Source organism: Papio anubis, chromosome 12 (genome assembly GCF_008728515.1).
Source record: "Papio anubis isolate 15944 chromosome 12, Panubis1.0, whole genome shotgun sequence".
Taxonomy (NCBI): Eukaryota; Metazoa; Chordata; class Mammalia; order Primates; family Cercopithecidae; genus Papio; species Papio anubis.
The window spans coordinates 107,579,342-107,601,154 of record NC_044987.1 but is presented as its reverse complement, the minus strand read 5'-3'; the positions used below and the strand labels follow the sequence as shown (position 1 = coordinate 107,601,154).

The window sequence follows — 21,813 nt, the reverse complement described above, 5'->3', positions numbered from 1 at the left end:
CAAAGGACATGATCTCGTTCTTATTTATGATTGCATAGTATTCCATGGTATAGATGTACCACATTTTCTTTTTCCAGCCTACTGTTGAGGGGCATTTGGGTTTATTCCATGTCTTTGCTATTGTGAGTAGCTCCAATGAATATACGCATGTATGTGTTTTTATGGTAGAATGATTTATATTCCTTTGGGTGCATACCCAATAATTCTGTTTTAAATTTTTTGAGAAGTCATCACACTGCTTTTCACAATGGCTGAAAAAATGCTCAGCATCACTAGTCATTAAAGAAATGCAAATCAAAACCACGTTGAGATATCATCTCATACCAGTCAGAATTAAAAAGTAAAAAACTGGCAGATGCTGGGAAGATTACTGAGAAAAGGGAATGCTTATACACTGTTGGTGGGAGTGTAAAGTGTACAATTCAATTTTTTTTTTAAAGAATACTCAGAGGTGGCCGGACGTGGTAGCTCACACCTGTAATCCTAGCATTTCAGGAGGCCGAGGCGGGCAGATCACAAGGTCAGGAAATCGAGACCATCCTGGCTAACACGGTGAAACCCCGTCTCTATTAAAAACACAAAAAATTAGCTGGACGCGGTGGCGGGTGTCTGTAGTCCCAGCTACGTGGGAGACTGAGGCAGGAGAATGGCGTGAACCTGGGAGGCGGAGCTTGCAGTGAGCCGAGATTGCACCACTGCACTCCAGCCTGGGCGAAAGAGCGAGACTCCATCAAAAAAAAAAAAAAAAAAAGTAAAAAAGGACTACTCAGAGGTATGCACTCATCACTATAATAAATTTTAGAGCATTTTTATCACCCTGCAAAAATAACCCCATGCCCATTAGCAGTAACTGCCCTTTTCACCTCCCCTTCTTCCTGCTCAGCCCTAGGCAACCACTAATATGCTGTTTAAAAATAGATTTGTCTATTTTGGACATTTCCTATAAATTGAATCATACAGCATGTGGTTCTTTGTGACTGGCTTATTTCACCTAGCACAATGTTTTCAAGGATCATCCATGTTGTAGCAGGTATTAGTACTTCATTCCTTGTTATTGTCAAATAATATTTCATTGTGTGGATGTGCCACATTTTTGTTGATAGGCCTTTGAGTTGTTTCCCCCTTTTGGCTACTATGAATAATGCTTCTATGAACATGTATGTATACATTTTTGTCTGAACACATGTTTTCATTTTTCTTGGTGTTGTAGTCTGTTGGGCTGCTATAACAAAAATACTATAGGCTAGGTGGCTTATAAGCAGAAAATATTTATTTACCACAGTTCTGGTGGCTTGAAAGTCGAGGATCAAGGGCACTGACAGATTTGGTGTCTGCTGAGGGCTTGTTCCTCATAGATGGTGTCACTTGCTGTGTCCTTTCACAGTGGAAGGGGCAAGACAGCTCTCTGGGGCTTATTTTGTAACAGTACTAATCCCATTAACAGGAGCTCCTACCTCATGATCTAATCACCTCCCAAAGGCCCCACCTCCTAATACTATCATCTCGGGGGTTAGGATTTCAACATATGAATTTTGAGGGGACATAAACATCCAGATAATAGAAGCTGGGTATACACCTAGGAGGAGTGGAATTGCTGGGCCATACGGTAACTCATTTGGGGGAACTGCCAGATAGTTTTCCATAGCAGCCGCACCATTTTACGTTTCCACCAGCAGTGTTATGAGGGTTCCTTTTTCTCCATCTTCACCAACACTTCTTATTGTCTGTAGTTCTGATTATAGTCATCCTACCGGGTATGAAATAGTATCTCACTGTGGTTTTGCTTTGCATTTTCCTGATAGCTAATGATGTTGAGCCTCTTTTCACATGCTTATTGGCCATTTGTATATCTTCTTTGGATAAAAGTCTTTTCAGATTCTTTGCCCATTTAAAAGTTGGCTTGTTAGTCTTTTTTTACTGTTTTTGCTGGATATAGGATTCTTAGTTGACCATTTTTTTTTTTTCCTTTTAGCACTTTGTATGTAATCCTACTGCATTCTGGTACCTATTGTGTCTGATAGTTGACTGTTAATGTTATCAGGGTTGTCTTCTAGCTGACTGTTTCACGTGTCTATGTGAAGAGATCACCAACAGGCTTTGTGTGAGCAACATGGCTGTTTATTTCAGCTGGGTGCCGGCGGGCTGAGTCTGAAAAAGGAGTCAGCAAAGGTGGTGGATTATCATGAGTTCTTACAGGTTTTGGGATAGGCGGTGGAGTTAAGAGCAATGTTTTGGGGGCAGGGGGTGGATCTCACAAAGTACATTCTCAAGGGGGGGGAGAATTACAAATAAACTTCTTAAGGGTGGGGGAGATTATAAAGCACATTGATCAGTTAGGGTGGAGCAGGAACAGATCACAACGGTGGAATGTCATCAGTTAAGCTATTTTCACTTCTGTGGATCTTCAGTTGCTTCAGGCCATCTGGATGTATACGTGCAGGTCACTGGGGATATGATGGCTTAGCTTGGGCTCAGAGGCCTGACGCTGACAAGTCATTTTTCTTTTGCTGCTTTCAAATTTTATCTTTATCTCTGGCTTTCAGCATTTTTACCATGATGTGTTTGGATGTGGATTGTTGTATATTTATCTTACTTGGAGTTAATTAAGCTTCTTGGATGGTATTTTTTCATTAAATTTAAAAACATTTTGCTGGGAGTGGTGGCTCATGTCTGTAATTCCAGTGACCCAGGAGGCTGAAACAGGAGGATAGCCTGAGGCCACACATTCAAGACCAGTCTGGGCAGGATAGTGAGACCTCATCTTGAAAAAAATAAAAAAAATTAGTTGGGCATGGTGGTGCACGTCTACTCGGGAGGCTGAGGGGGGAAAATCACTTGAACCCAGAAGTTCAAGGCTTTCTCAAAAATAAATAAATAAATAAGAACTTTCCTACCATTTTTTGAGTATTTTTTCTGCTCATTTCTTTTTGTCATTTCTTTTTTTTTTTTTGAGACGGAGTCTTGCTCTGTCGCCCAGGCAGGAGTGCAGTGGCCGGATCTCAGCTCACTGCAAGCTCCGCCTCCCGGGTTCACGCCATTCTCCTGCCTCAGCCTCCGGAGTAGCTGGGACTACAGGGGCCCACCACCTCGCCCGGCTAGTTTTTTGTATTTTTTAGTAGAGACGGGGTTTCACCGTGTTAGCCAGGATGGTCTTGATCTTGTGACCTCGTGATCCGCCCGTCTCGGCCTCCCAAAGTGCTGGGATTACAGGCTTGAGCCACCGTGCCCGGCCTCTTTTTGTCATTTCTTTCTAGTAATCTCATTATGCATATTTTCGTGTGTTTAATGGTATCCCACGTTTCTGTGCTCTATTTTGTTCATTTTCTCATTTTTTTTCCCATATCTTTGTCCTCTGTATTGCATAACTATTACTGACCCATCTTCAAGCTCATTGATTTTTTTCTTCTGTCAGGTAAAATCTATTTTTGAGTTCCTTCAGTGAGTTTTTCATATCAGCTGTATATTCTTAACTTCAGGATTTCCATTCGGTTCTTTTTAAAATAATCACCATCTCTTTATTTTTATTCTTATTTTGATAAGACATGGTCATCATACCTTCTTTTACTTCTTTAAATATGATTCCCTTTAGTTTCTTGAAAGCATGTATCATGGCTGCTTTGACAGCTTTAAAGTCTACATCTGTGCCATCTCACAGGCATTTTCTGTTGTCTACTACCCCTCCATGTATGGGGCACATTTTCCCATTTCTTTGCATGTCTTTGCATTTTTTTTGTTGTTGAAACCCAGACATTTTAGGTGATATATTTTAGGAATGCTGGAGACTGAGTCTCTCTTCCCTCCATGGTTTGTTCTTGCTGTTCTTTGTGTGTTTATTTGTCTAGGGACTTGGCTGAACTATTTTAGTGAAGCCTATTTCCCCTTTAATATGAAGCCTCTAATGTCACGCCTGAGAGAGTGTAGCCATGGGCATGCATGCGGTCATCCTGGATGACTAGTCTCAGCAGGACTGTCTCGGTCTGTCTCTTTCTTGGATCTCTTTGTTAAACTGTCTGACTCTACGAGTATAACATTGAGATTTTACCCTTCACTAATTTTCATCTGATTTCTCTATTGTTTTTAACAATGCACTGTAACATAAATTGCTTTGCAGTCTGATCAAATTAAATGTGGGACTTTTGCTGAGGCAGTTTTAAAGGCAAGACTTTGAGGTTTGTTCTGACTCTAGGAAGGCTCTTCTTAGTTGACTCTTACCATGATTATCTCCGGTAAATGATCTGGACTTTTGTTTATCTTGCTGCCCTAATGGAGCTACCAGCCTGCACTTATTGCTCACTACCAGAATCTCCACTGTTGTTTAGAGCACCCTTAGGCTTGAACTTCCCTGCACTCTGTTTCAAATAAAGTCAGTTCATCTTGGGAGAGCTTTGGAGCTCTTTGTTCTTATTAACTACGTCTCCTACTGGCCAAAATCTTTGAACCTCTTCTCTGGATCTGGGAACAGGGATAGTGACCCACTTCTCTTAGAGTGATACGTAGATACCAGAGCAGAGCACTGAGTGATAATGGTTAACTCTTTCTCTTCTCAGCTTGCCTCCTCCAGCATGGAACCTCTGCCCTAAAACTAAAGGTAATCAAGACCCCCATATTCTCAGTCTGCTGTGCCTGGGCTGAGTCTCTGCTCCATGAGTGAGGACTAGCTGGAGAAAGTGAGCTCCTGATATTTTGCCCACAATTCCCAGGAATTTATCCTCTGCATTTTGGAGTTTGGGGAAATGAGAAATGCTGGTGGTCTGTCTTTCCCGGTGAAATATTACGTCCCTTGTCTGGGAACTTAAGGAAGAAGGAGTCACATTTTTTTGACCACACCCATTCAGATTGAGGCCACTGTTGTCTGTCTGGAGCAAGAATGTGGGACTGGGGGAAAAGAAAGAGAGAAAGAGAGAGAGTGAGCGAGAGAGTGAGCATACATGTCATCGCTCAAGTTCCACAGACTCTTGCTGTTGTATTGAACTTTAGTTTTTGAATAAATATTTCACGGGCTATATACCCTTAGGATATTTTCTAGAGACTTTAAAAGGTGGGGTTTTCCAGGGCTATCAGTTCTGAGATATTGACTTATGTCCTAAGGTCACCAGAGATTTCTGCATCTCAATGTCCATCAAGTATCCTTCTCTCATCTTATTTGATCTGTCAGCAGCATCTCAGCAGTGTTGACTATTCCCTCCTTATCGACCAGTCCTCTTCTCTTGGATTCTGTGACTTGGTGCTATGATTTGGATGCTTGTCCCCTCCAACACTCATGTTGAAGTTTGATCTCCAGTGTTGGAGGTGGGGCCTAATGGATGTGTTTTTGTCATGAGGGAAGATTTCTCATGAATACATTAATGCCCTTTCTCAGAGGTGAGTGACTTCTCTGTCAATTAATTACCATAAGAGCTGGTTGCTAAAAAGAGCCTGGTATCCCACCCCTTTCTCTTTTGCTTCCTCTCTCTTTTTTTTTTTTTGAGACGAAGTCTCGCTCTGTTGCCCAGGCTGGAGTGCAGTGGCCAGATCTCAGCTCACTGCAAGCTCCGCCTCCCAGGTTTACGCCATTCTCCTGCCTCAGCCTCCCGAGTAGCTGGGACTACAGGTGCCCATCACCTCGCCCGGCTAGTTTTTTTGTATTTTTTTTTTTTTAGTAGAGACGGGGTTTCACCGTCTTAGCCAGGATGGTCTCGATCGCCTGACCTCGCCCGTCTCGGCCTCCCAAAGTGCTGGGATTACAGACTTGAGCCACCGCGCCCGGCCTGCTTCGTCTCTTGCCAAGTGAACTCTGCACAGGCTGGCTCCCCTTCACCTTCTGCCATGAGTGGAAGCAGCCTGAGGCCCTCACCAGATGCAGATGCCAAATCTTAAACTTACCAGCCTTTAAATCATGAGTCAAATAACACCTTTTTTTTTTTTTAAAATAAAGTATCCAGCCTCAGGCATTCCTTTATAGCAGCGCAAAATGGATAAAGACATTTGGCACTCACGTGGATTGCCCTGATGTAGAAGGTTCTAGGCTCATTCTCCTCTACCAGCTACTAAAGGATGGGGTCCTCCAGGCTCTTGCATGGGCTCTGTCTTAGTTATTAACTGCTGAGAAGCACATCCTCCTCAAACTTAGTAGCTTGGAACAATAGGCACTTTTTATCTTGCAGTTTCTCTGGGTCAGGAGCCTGACTGTGGATTAGCTAGATATTTCTGACTTAGAGTCTCATGTGGCTGCAGTCAAGGTGTTGCAAGGTATTGGCTGGGGCTCAGTCATCTGAAGAGTTGAGAGGGATTGTAGAATCTGATTCCAAGCTCTTTCACAAGTAGTTGGCAGAATTCCTTTCTTCACAAGATGTTGGACTAAGGGCCTCAATCCCTCACTGACTGTTGGGTGGAAGCCTCCCTCAGGCCCTTGCCACACAGATCTGTCCACAGGGCAGCTAACACCATGAAAGTTGACTTCTCTCAAAACAAGTGACTGACAGACGGGGCACTCAAGATGGAAGCCAGTGTTTTTGTTATCTAGTCTTGGATATGATATCCCACTACTTTTGCCATATTATATATTTTTGAAGTGAGTCACAAGGTTCAGTCCACATTCAAGTGGAGAGGATTGCAAATGGACAAAAATACCAGGAGGTGCAGATAATTGGAGTTACCTTAGAAGCTGCCTACCACAGGCATCCTCTTCTCACTCTCTTCCTTCTCCTTAGACCATCTCACACACACAGAGGTTTTAATTAGCAGCCACAGGTGAAAGGGAGACTATTCACAAACTTGTATTTTCAGTACAGACCTTCCCTCTGACATCAGGGCTCATAGCTAACCGATCAATTGCTATTTCACTTAGATTTCTCAAAACCTTCTCAAATGCAAAATGCCCCAAACTGCACTCAAGCCTGTCTTGTTCCACTGTTCCCTAAGTGTGAGTTATGGTGCAGGTTAAGATATGAGACAGAGAGACAGGGCTTTAAAAAGAGTCATTTTTTAAGGTCAGGAGCAGTGGCTCACGCCTGTAATCCCAGCACTTTGGGAGGCTGAGGCGGGTGAATCACGAGGTCAGGAGTTTGAGCGCAGCCTGACCAACATAGAGAAAGCCTGTCTCTGCTAGAAATACAAAAAATTAGCTGGGCGTGGTGACGCATGCCTGTAATCCCAGTTACTTGGGAGGCTGAGGCAGGAGAATCACTTGAACCTGGAAGGTGGAGGTTGCAGTGAGCCAAGATCACGCCATGGCACTCCAGCCTGGGCAACAAGAGCGAAACTCCGTCTCAAAAAAAAAAGTCATTTTTCTTTCTATTAATAAGCCAGAGGTAGACGGGTGGCTCAGCTCTCCTGCACACAGTGTCTTGTTGCTCTGCTTCCCTTTGGATGTTGTCTTCATCTGCACGGTCAAAGCTGGCTTGCTATCCCACATCCATGTTCCACCATATGAGAAAGAAGAAAGAAAGGATATAAAGAGTAAGCAATTTCCTTTTTTAAAGAATGTGACCCAGAAGAAGCACACATCACTTTGTTCATATCACATTGATAAGGCTGCAGGAAGTTGTAAGGGGAGCTGGAACGTGTAGTCTATAGCTGGGTAGTGTGTTTCCAACTAAAAATTGGATATTATGTTACTACCTTAGCCTAGTGTCCTAGTTTGTTTTGTGTTGCTATAACAGAATGGCATGGACTGCGTATTTTATATGAATGGAAATGTATTGGCTCATGGCTCTGGAGACTGGGAAGTCCAGTGTCAAAGTGGTAGCATCTGGCCAGGAACATCTTGCTGTGTCATCCCATGGCAGAAGGTGGAAGGGCAAGAGAACACAAGAGAGCAAGAGAAAGGAAGGGGGCTGAACTTACTCTTTTACTGGAAACCCACTCCCATGATGACTAACCCACTTTGAGGTCGTGGAATTAATCCATTTATGAGCATTGATCTATCCAATGGCATTAATCCATCCATTAATCCATTCATGAGCCCTAACGATCTAATCACTTCCTGAAGTTCCCACTACTCAACACTGTTGCATTGGGGATTAAGTTTCCAACACATAAATTTTACGGGACACATTTAAACCATCCCACTGGGTTCCCTGGAAAGCGAGTCTGGAGCTGCAGGTTTACAAATAGGAGTAACTAACAAGGAGAGTGAAGTTGCAGGTTTACAGATAGGAGTAACTAACAAGGAGAGTGAAGAAAAAGAGAGACAACTAATATGAGGGTCCATATTAATTGACCAATCTATAGAAACAAGACACCAAGCACTTGTATCAACTGTTCCTGAGGACCAAACCTGTGGGAGAGAATGCAGGAAGACTATCTCCAGTAACTTCTCTCATTGGTTAAAACATTTTTCCATGGGCTGCCAACTCTCTTGCTTTTCTAAGTTTCCATGCAAAACATGGGCACCATGCCAGGTCCAGTGATATCAGCAGAAGCCCACGTGGGAGGTGAGAAGGGCACAGCAGGGGCCAGAGGGGAGGGAGCCACCAGACTGTGCCTGCTTTGAGTCCATCAGAGCCCTCCCAGAGCTGAAAAAAAAGGTAAGTGAGCTCGAGAAGATCGAAAGTTGGCATGTAAGAGGACTCTGGTGCAATCACTAAAGGAAAAAGGAGAAAGTAGATACTGGGGATTGCTCACCAGTTCCGTCACACCATTTTCATTTAGTTCCAGCAAGCAAGTGAGGAAACCTGAGACGTCCTGGCAGCTCCCTTTTCCTTACACCCATACCCAATCCAACATATTGCTCAAATCTTCTTACTTCTCTCCATTTTGTCTACCACACTCATAATCCAGGCTCCTATTATCTCTCCTGGGGATTCACGTCTCCTTATTGGACTCCTGTCCTCTTGCTCTCTTTCTCTTGTTCTCTTGTGTTCTCTTGCCCTCGTTTAATTAGACAAATCTCTTAAAATATGTGTGTATATTTTCCTTTCCTTCTTTCTCTTTCTGGAAATACATTTTCCTGTTTCTCAGGCAGCAGCCACTCTGGTAAGACACGGGAACTTCAGCACAGACAGGTTGTGGGGGACACAGTTAAAGACCGAGCCAGAGCTGGGGCTTCAGGACTCTGTGACTCACTCAGAAAATGTTCACTGAGTCCTTCCTCTGTAGGGGGCCCTATGCTAAGCTCAATGGTAAATAAAAACCCCACCCAGGACTCTGCCCTTGAAAGACAGAGCCTTGTCAGGGAGAGAGGCATTATAGCAACACAAAACAAACTAGGACACTAGGCTAAGGTGCTTGTCCTCTTGCCTATCCACTTTCGGCATACAGTCAGTGTGGCTTTTCTGTAACACCAACTGGATCATGTCACCATGCCCTGCCAATTAAAACCCTTCAACAGCTTTCCATTGCTTGGAGGATAAAGGCAAAACTCCTCAAGGTGTCCCACAAAGCCCAATGTGGTTTGGCTCCTTGTCTTCTCTCACAACACAGTTCTCATTGTCCTCTGTTCCAGACTCTCCCCACTTCTTTCAGCCTCTGTTCTCTCAAGCTCCCAGCTTCCACAGGACCATTGTATACACTCTGCCCAGTGCTTGCTATAATTATTTGTCATGGTTTTCACCTTTCTGCCTTCTTATCCTATAGCTCTCAGCACTGTTACCATTTTCTTAGGCAAGTTTTTCCAAATTTTCCTGACTAGGTCAAACTCCTATTATATATGTATCCATTCCTGGATTCCCCAACAGGCTGGCTAAACATCTATTTCAGGCACTAGAGAAACAGGGTCACTCCCGATTTTTCATAACATGCTATTTGATTCCTTTTAACATAAAACACTTTCAAAGACGTCATTATGGGAAAAATAAGGCTTTTGGGGAATTTCTTTACACCTATCTTTAAATTGTTTGTTTTCATTTAAAATAGATGATGGAGGGGACCATGATATTTTCAGTCCTTTAAAGTCTCTAAAAATCCTGTCTGTGGACATAGCTCTCCTTGTAATACTTTGCACCATTACAGCTTTACTTTTTTACATCATTCTTTAGTAGATGCCTCTCTCCCTGACAAGGCTCTCTCTTTCGAGGGCAGAGTCCTGGGTGGGGTTTTGACTTACCATAGGGCCCCCTACAGAGGAAGGACTCAGTGGACATTTTTTGAGTGAGTCACAGAGCCCTGAAGCCCCAGCTCTGGCTCGGTCGTTAATTAGCTGTGTCCCCCACAACCTGTCTGTGCTGAAGTTCCCCCGTCTTACCAGAGTGGCTGCTGCCTGAGAAACAGGAAAATGTATTTCCAGAAAGAGAAAGAAGGAAAGGAAAATATACACACATATTTTAAGAGGTTTGTCTAATTGAATCTGTGTGTGACCTTCAGGGCCCCAAGGCTGACACTGGAATAACTGGGAGGGCTCATGGATAAAGAATATCTCCATAGACACCTTCTTACTTGGGCCAACTCAACTGTGTGGCCACGCTTTTTCCCATGCTAAAATTAGTGAGTGTATCGAAAGAGATTTCAGTGCAAAGTCCATTGAGATAAAAGATTCAGATAAGGGGCTCCGCAAAGAAACAGATGAAAGGCCACCTAAGAAATGCTCAATAAATGTGGTGGGTAGAGAAATGAGTGGAAGCTGGGATCGCTGTCCTGCGACAACCACAAGGTGGCGCTGGGTGCTCAGCAATGAGATTCCTGCCTCCAGGGACTTGACTCAACTTTTTTCTTATCAATGTTAGCTTATTAAAAAAACAAAACAGGTCCGGAGATAGGCAGCCATCATGAACGACACCGTAACTATCTGCACTAGAAAGTTCATGACCAACCGACTACTTCAGAGGAAACAAATGGTCATTGACGTCCTTCACCCTGGGAAGGCAACAGTGCCTAAGACAGAAATTCGGGAAAAACTAGCCAAAATGTACAAGACCACACCGGATGTCATCTTTGTATTTGGATTCAGAACTCATTTTGGTGGTGGCAAGACAACTGGCTTTGGCATGATTTATGACTCCCTGGATTATGCAAAGAAAAATGAACCCAAACATAGACTTGCAAGACATGGCCTGTATGAGAAGAAAAAGACCTCAAGAAAGCAACGAAAGGAACGCAAGAACAGAATGAAGAAAGTCAGGGGGACTGCAAAGGCCAATGTTGGTGCTGGCAAAAAGTGAGCTGGAGATTGGATCACAGCCGAAAGAGTAAAGGTGCTGCAGTAAAGGCTACCTGTGTCCATTTTGGATTTTTCACAAGCAGATTAATAAACTAAAAACTTTCATGTGAAACAAAACAAAACAAAACAAAACAAAACAACAGTCTCTTTCTAGTCCATAATTTTCCTTAATAAAACAGGGTAACATTTTCCCTTTCGTATGTTGTCTTTACAGGGTGACATGCTTGAGGAAGAGTGATGAATAATACTGAGGATGATTCAACGTCTCTTGGTTTTACTTCTGCACCACCCAAAGAGAAAATAGTAAGACAAGAACATTTCTTTTTCTATATCAGTGTCATAATATGTATTATTACAGTGCGGTGTAACCACATGTCAGAAGATAATGCGTAGCTGAAAACACTGAACTAGGTGGAGGGGCTGAGGCCTTAATTCTCCGAGACTGGGACCTGTGCTGGGTTCTAGGGCCTGTTCAACATCAAAATCATCAGCTGGGCAAGTTCCTTTTGCTAAGGGTTCTTCTAGCTCCTGAGCCATAAGGTTCTGGGGTAGACAATTCCAGATGCCACAGGGCCCTGGAAGAAGGAGAGAGGTTGGGCTTAGGTGGGCTCTCTGGGATCTCAGGCTGCTGGGTCTGCATCCCGGTGGCAGGGCTGGCAGCCAGCGCTGGGACTCCTGGTGCTCAGGGGGAGGTGAAAGCTGAGTAGCAGCCAATCTCCACCAGAGGTCAGCATCACCGAGCCGTCAGAGGCACAGCAGCCAAACAGCCAGGCTCAGGAGGCAGCTCCGTGCTTGAGCTGGCCCACCCATGTCCAGTTCTTCTTTCCACCTTGCCAACCATCCTTAGGCCCTGAGCAGTCCTAAGAGTGGGAGATGCTGTAGCACTAGTGTTGTGCCTTTTTGGCAAGGGTAGATTGCCGCTGGACCCTGGGACTGGTGGGTCATTCATCAGCAGAGCCCCGCATCAGCAGAGCACCCGGGGCAGCCACCTCTCTGTGCTCACGCAAAGTTGTTGACTAACCCACTGGCTTCTGTCAAAACCTCGGGCAGGCAGGGCAGCGCGTTCCACACTTCAAGGAACTAAGATGGAAAATATCATTAAAGAAGAGGAATAAGAAAAAAATATGACTTTACAAACTGTTTAAGATTTGGAACTGTCTACCATGGTAGTAAAGACTGCAGATGCTCTCTCTAATCAGCTCTCCTAGGTCTGAATCCCATCTCCAATACTGAGAAATGGAGAGACTTAGACTAGTTTCTTATTGTTTTGCCTCTCAGTTTCTACATCTGTAAACTGTGAATATTATCATTCCCATTTGTCACTATTGATCCTCTCTACCTATTGGGTTATTGTGGGGATTAAATGAGATGACTGTAATAGGCAATGTTAACTGAGCATTCGCCCTGTGCCAGGCACGGACCTAAGTCTGGTATCTAAGCCTAGTATCTCATAATTCTGACAATGTTGTGTACGGTTACCCCTATTTTATAGTTGATGAAACTGAGGCTTCATATACTAGCAGAACTAGTGTTTGAAACTAGTGATTTTTGCTTCCAGGGTTTACTTTTTAAATCATGGTCCTTCACTAAAACAGTGCCTGCTGATGTGGAGTAAGCACTTAATAAATAAGAGCCATTATTATTATTATTATTATTATTTATTTTGTTTTAAGTTCTGGGATACATGTACAGAACATGCAGGTTTGTTACATAAGCATACATGTGACATGGTGGTTTGCTGCACCTATCAACCCGTCGTCAAGGTTTTAAGTTCTGCATGCATTAGGTATTTGACCTAATGCTCTCCCACCCCTTGTCCCCCAACCCCCACCAGGCCCTGATGTGTGATGTTCCCCTCCCTGTGTCCATGTGTCCTCATTGTTCAACTCCCACTTATGAGTGAGAACATGCTGTGTTTGGTTTTCTGTTCCTGAGTTAGTTTGCTGAGAATGATGGTTTCCAGCTTCATTCGTGTCCCTGCAAAGGACATGAACTCATTCTTTTTTATGGCTGCATAGTATTCCATGGTGCATATGTGCCACATTTTCTTTATCCAGTCTATCATTGAGGGGCATTTGGGTTGGTTACAAGTCTTTGCTATTGTAAATAGTTACTAGTGTTATCCACTACTATTGTTATTGCCATTATTATGGAGTCATTCATGGCTTGATCTTTATGTCTACAGGTTGATGAGTAATTAGAAACATGCTGGTTTTACAAATTATCTTTTTATCATCATAGCTGTGAACCCCTGTGAATTTTTCTCCACTCAGTCTCACTGTCCTTCAGACAGGTGGAGAGAGCAGGATCCATCTACGAGATTTCTGTGCCGTCCCCCTTCACCGAAGCAACAGCAGGTCATATCTGAATGCAGAAGCAAGACCTTGTGCTGGGAAAACACAACCTGGCTGTAGAGCTCTCAGGCTTCTAGAGTCAAAGCCAAGGGTTCAAATCCTCTCTCTGTTACTCAGAAGCCAGATGGTCCTGAGCCAGTGAAGTAACTCTCCCAACCTCAGTTTACAAATCTATAAGATGGGGATCATAATGTAAAAGATGGCATTAAAACTTCCATTGGGAAAAAGCATTTGAGTGTGCTTACACACTGCCTGGTAGTAAACTTTACCTATTAGGATGCAATACACTACCTATTACTACGGGAGTAATAGTAAGAGACTACTACCTGCGTTGGGTATCTAAGCCTAGTATCTCATAGTTCTGACAATGCTATATTCAGTTACCCCTGTTTTATAGCTGATGAAACTGAAGCTTCATATACTAGCAGAACCAGGATTTAAAACCAGGCCTTTTTGCTTCCAGAGTTTACTTTTTAAAATCATGGTCCTTCACTAGAACAGTGCCTGCTGACATGGAGTAAACACTTAATAAATAAGACTCATTCCTATTATTATTATTATTATTATTATTTGTTTGTTTGTTGGTGACAAACTACCTGTGATTGGAAAATTGGAATTGGAGTCCTCTCCTTAATATGGGCCTTTGGTCTGAAAAACTGCACCTGTTTCCTAATGAACCTACCCATTCTAACCTGTCCTCAAAGATGCCTCCAGAGTGAGCATCCTAAGGCTTAGGTATGATCCTTCAGCTCAGCACTATCCAATAGGGATATAACAGAAGTTACATATGTGATTTTAATTTTCCTAGTAGACACATTAAAAAAGTAAACGAGGCTGGGCACGGAGGCTCACTCCTGTAATCTCAGCACTTTGGGAGGCCGATGTGGGCAGATCACTTGAGGTCAGGATTTTTAGCCCAGCCTGGTCAATATGGCAAATATATCTATGTCTCTACCAAAAATACAGAAATTTTCCAGGCATGATGGCACATACCTGTAATCCTAGCTACTCGGGAGGCTGAGGCAGGAGAATCTCTTGAACCTGGGGGGCGGAGGTTGCAATGAGCTGAAATCACACCACTGCACTCCAGCCTGGGTGACAGAGCAAGACTCTGTCTCAAAAAACATTAAAAAATAAGTAAAGGAAACAAAAAAAGTAGACTTCATTTTAACAATGTACTTACTTTAATATATCCAAAATGTTATCATTTGGACATGCAATCAATAGAAAAAATTACTCTTTTTTTTTTTTTTGATACGGAGTCTCGCTCTGTGGCCCAGGCTGGAGTGCAGTGGCCGGATCTCAGCTCACTGCAAGCTCCGCCTCCCAGGTTCACACCATTCTCCTGCCTCAGCCTCCTGAGTAGCTGGGACTACAGGTGCCCACCACCTAGTTTTTTGTATTTTTTAGTAGAGACGGGGTTTCACCGTGTTAGCCAGGATGGTATCGATCTCCTGACCTCGTGATCCACCCGTTTCGGCCTCCCAAAGTGCTGGGATTACAGGCTTGAGCCACTGCGCCCGGCCCCGAAAAAATTACTAATGAGATATATTACATTCTGTTTTCATACTAAGTCTTTGACACCCAGTGTGTGTTCTACACCTGTAGTGCCCCTCCATCTGCCTCGCCACGTTTCTGGCCCTCCATAGCCACACGTGGTGAGTGGCTCGCCCACTGCACAGTGCAGGGTTAGCTCTTCAGCAGCCCCTTATCAGCAGCAAAACGGCATGTGCTGATTTTCCTAGCCTTATGTCACTTTAGTCCTAGGACATTTAAAATTTTTTCTTTCTTTTCTTTTCTTTTTTTTTGGGGGGGGTGGAGTCTTGCTCTGTTGCACAGGTTGGCTTGAAGTGGCACAATCTCGGCTCACTGCAACCTCCGCCTCCCAGGTTTAAGCAATTCTCTGTCTCAGCCTCCCAAGTAGCTGGGATTACAGGCGCCCACCACCACACCGAGCTAATTTTTGTATTTTTAGTAGAGATGGGGTTTCACCATCTTGGCCAGGCTAGTCTTGAACTCCTGACCTTGTGATCTACCCGCCTTGGCCTCCCAAATGCTGGGATTACAGGCGTGAGCCACCACACCTGGCCTTCAATTCTTCCTTTTGCATCTTTGCATCTTGGCCTGCATCTTTCTGTCCACACGGCATTCTTTGCACGCTCTCTCCTTTACCTTGCTGAATCCTTATACCAGTCCTGGGGCAGTAGATATTCTAGTGACTCCCATTTTACAGATGAGAAAACCGAGACTTGAAATGATCACACTCCTTGGTGCTCCATGGCAAAGTGACTTGTAAGTGGCTACCTGACTCCAGCATCTTTGTTCTGAACCACTCTTCTCTGCTGAAGGTTGAATGGGCAGGGATGCCAAGACTGGAATGGGAATGTGCTGCTGGGGGCAGAATGAAGTGTCTGGTCAACAGAGGTATTCAAGAGACACCTGGCTGGTCGTCAGAGTGGGTGTGGTAGGGGAGATTTCTGCACTCCATTGGGGTCAGGGATACAGGTTGAAGATGCTCGTTGCAGGTCCAGGAATCTAGGATGTTTTCCGTTCCTGGGGGAGGTTTCTGGGGCATTGTGGTCTCCAGTGCCTGTTTAGGCCCCAGGGTGGAAAGCTTGATTTTTTCTTTAGCTGTGCAAGGCTGGCCTTCCCCAAGCTCCCTTTGCCTTTGTGCAGCCTCTGGGCTAATGGCGTTGGTCTTCTCCCCTGGAGGGCCTGGCCCAGCATCCTCCCATTGTCAGTGCTGATATATATCTCATTAATGTAGACTCACTGTAAATATTTTTAGAAACACCATGTTGCTCTCCTGAAGGCTGGCAGGGCTGGGTGTGAGCCAGCCTGGTCCTGTCAGCCTCTTCCTTACCTCCTTCCTGCCTCTGCTGTACTTCCTGTCCTCACAGCCTCCTGCCCAAGTCCCTCCTCTCAGCCAAACAAAGACTGGGGTGGGAGGAGAAGAGAGGGTGGCATAGGGACACCTGGACAAAACCTTTTTGCTCTCCCTCCCTCGCTTTCCCCATCGGTAAGGTCAAGGGCGTGGAGTAGATCGCAGCCACAACCTTTCAGCATCAAAGGCTGTCTCGCTTGCTTTCCTGTTCTCCCCACAGTGAATCCTTTTTAAGGAAGGAGTCTGTTGATCTAACCCACCTTGTTTATAAAATCGTAATGAATTCATCTGCTCAGTTTTTATTCATCAAAGGCACACTGAGCAGCATGGCGTAGCCGGAGTCCCCACACTGACTTGTTAAAGTCCAAGCTCGCGGTGCTGCAGGGTTGTCTTGTGATAGGGTGAGAAGAATGTGCCATTTCCACAAGATTTCATGAAATGCTGATGCTGGCCCAAGCTACTGCCTCTTTCCCCACTTCTATCCTTGAGGGCCTCTGATGTCAGCATGGGAATCAATGGGCTAATAAAATTTTAGGCATCTTTTCTGTTCTAAGTCATGGGAATCCAGTGCCCTATCCAGATTGTACTAAGAAAGTTCTTTCTTTTTTTTTTTTTTTTTTTTTTTGAGACACAGTTTCACTCTTGTTGCCTGGGCTAGAGTGCAATGGTGTGATCTTGGCTCACAGCAAACTCCTGGGTTCAAGCAATTCTCCCTCCTCAGCCTCCTGAGTAGCTGGGATTACAGGTGCCTACCATCACGCCCAGCTAATTTTTTGTATTTTTAGTAGAGACAGGGTTTCACCATGCTGGCCAGACTGGTCTCAAACTCCTGACCTCAGGTGATCCACCTGCCTCGGTCTCCCAAAGTGCTGGGTTACAGGGGTGAGCCACTGAGACCGGCCCCTAAGGAAGTTCTGATTACTCCTGAGGTTATAGAAATGGGGGTCCTACAATCCCAGTGCATTTATTAGAGTTCACTATGTATGGGGTGCTGTGCCAAGTAATGGGGGGATGGGTGGGTAATGATCGGTAAAAGGGTGACAGGAGGTGGGTGGGAGATAAGGAAAGGCTTCCAGACTCCTGATTCTCACAGTCTAACAAATAGCCCACCAAACGGGGCTTGGTGCTGTAGTGGGGAGAATGGATTCTCATGTGATCCTGCCATTCATCAACAAGAGGGTCAGTTTATCTCCCACTTTTGATCTTTTTGGCAAGAAACCCACTTCTCCAACCACATCTGGAAGCCATAGCCCTAATTCCCAGAATCACAAGAAGCTAGACCTGGCTGACCCAATGTCCTCATGTACAGATAGGGAAACTGAGGCTCAGAGAAGGGCAAAAGCTTTCTCCAGAGTACGAAACAAGCTAGTTATTGGGGTTCAGGTAAGATATCAGTGACTCCTAAGAGACCTCCCCGATTTACACTATCTGAAAATGCCAATTTCCGTTTATTCACTGCATCATTCTCCAGTTCATCTTTCTTTGTAGTGCTTATCATTACCTGAGTTCACTGCATTTATTTAATGTTCGTTGTTTTGTTTCTGTTCCACCTCTAGAATGAAAGGGCAGGAAACCGAGGGCATAGCTTGAATTGTTCACACTGTATGGCAAGTGCCTCAAATAGAGCCTGGCACATAGTAGTTGCTCAATATTTTCTGAGCGAATGAATTAGGATGGGATTAGAACAAGAGGGTCAGTTTGTCTCCCACTTTTGGCCTTTTTGGCAAGAAACCCACTTCTCCACCCGCATTTGGATGCCATAGCCATAATTCCCAGAATCACAGAAAGCTAGAACCAGGCCAGTGAGTGAGTTTTCTTGCTGTCCCCAGAGACCAGGGAGATCTGGGAGTTTGCAGGATGGCCTTAGGGTTTGAAATAGCACCAAATGGTGGGGTTGGGGGTGGAGAGAGTTGCTGAGGGAGTTTCTGTTTGAATTATCAGAAAGCAGCTGACCATTTGTTTTTGGTCAGATAAGCTGCTAAAGTAGGGTGTGTGTGTGTGTGTGTGTGTAAATTCCTAAGTGTGGGCTGGGCAGCCAAGTTCTATCCCGCCTGTGTCCCTGCCTTCCCTTCCCCTTTCCCTCAGATAACACCACCAGCTGTTAGGGACACAGCTGTGGCTGCCTCTCGGGAAGGAGAGAAAAAGGCGCTGTTGCCCTGGGTGAGTTCCCCAGCTGTGGAGTTCAAAGCAGACCTGCGAAGTGAGGGGGCTGGAGCGGAGAGCTAGGAGGGAGGAGGTGAGAAGTCCGGAAGGGCACAGAAAGGTACTACTTCCACTCTGGTGTCCCCAGCCCACAGCTTTGGGTAGCGTCTGGGTGAGGTCCCAGCAGAGGGGTTCAGCTTTTCCCCCCTCATCTCAAACTCTTAGAGAGATCCAATGAAGCACCCCTTCCTGTACTCCAAGCAGGATGTGTATTCAGATCTCTGATCCCACTACATACAAGCAAGCACACTCTTCTACACACCCAATGTGCATTCCTTGGGTGAATGTGTGCCTTCATGGCACACTCGTGCCTACAATACACAAACATGTACACTCTTCTATACACGTTAATGCATGAACCCAGTGCACATGATAGCCCACTATGCACAAGCAAGCACACTGTTCTACGTGCATGAATGCATGCACCCAATGCACATCATACCTCATTATTCACAAGCAAGCACACGTTCTACCTGCGTGAATGCGTGCATCCAATGCATATCATACCCCGCTATGCACAAGCAAGCACACTGTTCTACATGCATGAATGCATGCACCCAATGCACATCATACCTCATTATTCACAAGCAAGCACACGTTCTACCTGCATGAATGCGTGCACCCAATGCATATCATACCCCGCTATACACAAGCAAGCACACGTTCTACCTGCATGAATGCGTGCACCCAATGCATATCATACCCCGCTATACACAAGCAAGCACACGTTCTACCTGCGTGAATGTGTGCACCCAATGCACTCATATCCCCACGCACACACAAGTTCAGCCTGCTCACAAGCACCTACAGAATTCACATCCAAGTGGCCTCGTGGCACACAGAAAACTTGCATTCACAAAGCACACACAGCCAGCATGTCCCTGGGCACAGGCCAAGTCAGGCTCTGCTTTTTAGACCAGGCACAAACCTGGGGGTGGGGTGGGTGAGGGATATTGAACCACTGACTCCAGAGGTCTCCCAGAAGTCTGGGCTGTCCTCAAAGGGCACTAGCAGGTCTGGAGTGCTCTTCTGCCAGGTGTCATTCATCTCGGTCTCATCACAATGCTCTGAAGAAATCACCCGGAGAGAGAGGGCAGTTCCCCAGGAAACCTGTTCAGGCCTCTCCAGGGCAGGCCAGCTCTGGGCACCCTGACCAACAGACTTGCCTTAGCTATTGGTTTGCCCGATAGCTCAGAGTAGATTTTCCTGGATCACTTTAGCAAAAGTCGCCTTGTTAATGCAGTAGAGCGGCTCTGGGGTGAAGACCAAAGTCTTTACACCCTTCTCCTGAGTGTGTTTCTATTGCTTTAATTCAACAGACTTTTACCAGGTGCCAAGTAGGGTGGGGGGCAGAAATGAAAAGAAGGTATCTGTCCTAGGCCTTGTATATGTCTAGTCTGTGAGGCCCAGGAATCACACACTTTTGAGCCCCAGGACACACACGGTTCATCTTCAGCTACTGGTCTCATTTTCCAGTCTTTCTTCTGTGTGGAATGATGCAATGTGGAACAGGGACAGATTAGATCAGGAGGGATGAGGAGTGAGCTGGCTAATTCTGCTCACTTCAGGCTGTCATTGCAGGGGGCACTCAGGTCATCTGGCTACAGCTGGCTCCTGGTTGGAGGCCGGATCTTATCAGCACTCTACCCTCTCTGGTCCCAAACGGTGGCCTCTTCCCAGCCCTGGCCTCCAATTCCCTCCCCTCTCAATGAGTCTGGTAACTAGTGAGATTAACTGCTCTTTACCCCCTCCAGGGCACAGATCCTGGAGGTCGGCAGATGAAAGCGATGGATCCATATCCTTTCCCACGGGGGTCTCCAGGCTCCTGTCTGCCTCAGCATTCCAGTGGGAACAGCTGAGGGGAGGGAGACGGGGACCTGATTTCAGGGACACTCCAAGCTCATTAGCTCCCCTCTCTCTGTATTTCTGGCTGCAAAGGGCACAGACATCTGCATCTTTCTGGGAGAATCGTGGCAGAACTGGGATCACTAGGTGTCTCAAACTTGGTCTTTATCCTGGAATGTCCCAAGCAGTAATGTTTACTCTTAAAAGGGACATCTGTTATGACCTGACCTGAGCCAAACTGGTCCCTGCACAACTCCTAGGTCCCCTTTGATAGGTAAAGATAGCTTACCGCTGAAGAAGTCTGATGTGGCCCATGGTTAACTATTTCTACCCAGGATATAATGTCAGGATATAATGAAACTATTATATCAGGATATGATGAATGAATCATGATACGATGAATGAATGTTGGAATATAATGAAAACCATTCTGCCATCTGCGCAGAACTTCATTAGCCAAAAATGCAGGAGCAAGAGGCCCCAAGCAATTCCTACCCTGTGTACTGTGAGGTGGAGGGAGCCCCAGTTCTGGATCCTATTGGGTGTCCCAGCCCCCACTCTGCAGAATGCCAAGATTCCAGAGGCAGAATCCTGTTAGCTTTCTAGCTGGCACCAGGCAACCAGGAATTCTCTTTGGCAATGGCTAGATCCAGGGTGGCTTCTGAATCAAGTCTATGGTGCTAACCCTAAGTGTACAGATTATTATCTGCAGGATTCTTATGCCCTGTCTAATCAATGTGAGACATGTCTCTAAATAGTCAATCTATTTAAAATCTCACCCGGGAGAACTTATTTTAAGGTAAATTACAGGTATCCTAGCATCACCCTACATTTCTGTAATGCTTAACAGATGACACACCCCTCAGTTTCAAAAGGATTGGGCGTTTTTCTTTGGGAGCATGGTGGTTTAGTCCATGGCCTCAAGACAGCTTTGGTTCAAATTCTGGCTCATTACTGCTGGGTGATCTTGGCTAAGTTGCTTCACCTCTGCGTGCCTCAGTTTCCTCATCTGTAAATTGAGGCTAATGAGAGCACCTGCCTCCTAATGTTGTTTTGATGATAAAAAGAGATACTAATACATATATGTAGAATGTATACAATGTTTAGAAGAATGCCTGGGACACAGTGAGTGAGTAACATGTAGTCCTCATGAGAAACACCAAGATATTCATCACTTCACATTGCATTTAGGTGAAGGTCACGGGATCTTTCTAATCTCTCTCTGCAGCCTTCTCTCCTCTATCTCCCCACTGCACTCTAAGGCTTTTTCAATCTTTGCATTTTATGTCTCCTCCTCCTGGCCCATCCTCTCAGTTCTTCTGCTGCCTTCTATTCTTGGCAAGCTCCTGTATAAAGAACACAAACTCGGGGGCCAAAAACATGTTTTACTTACCATGGTCTGTGCTTTTTTTGGAAATGATCATTGATTTCCAAAATTTACAAGTATGAACATT

General features: G+C 45.1%; 1 pseudogene across 1 annotated transcript; it reads left to right on the top strand.

Moving 5' to 3' along the window:
• Positions 1–10,664: 10,664 nt before the first annotated feature.
• LOC101022695 lies at positions 10,665–11,179 on the top strand (annotated as a pseudogene). The gene has a single exon (XR_650384.3). The product of XR_650384.3 is annotated as a 40S ribosomal protein S24 pseudogene (transcript).
• The last annotated feature ends 10,634 nt before the right edge of the window (positions 11,180–21,813 follow it).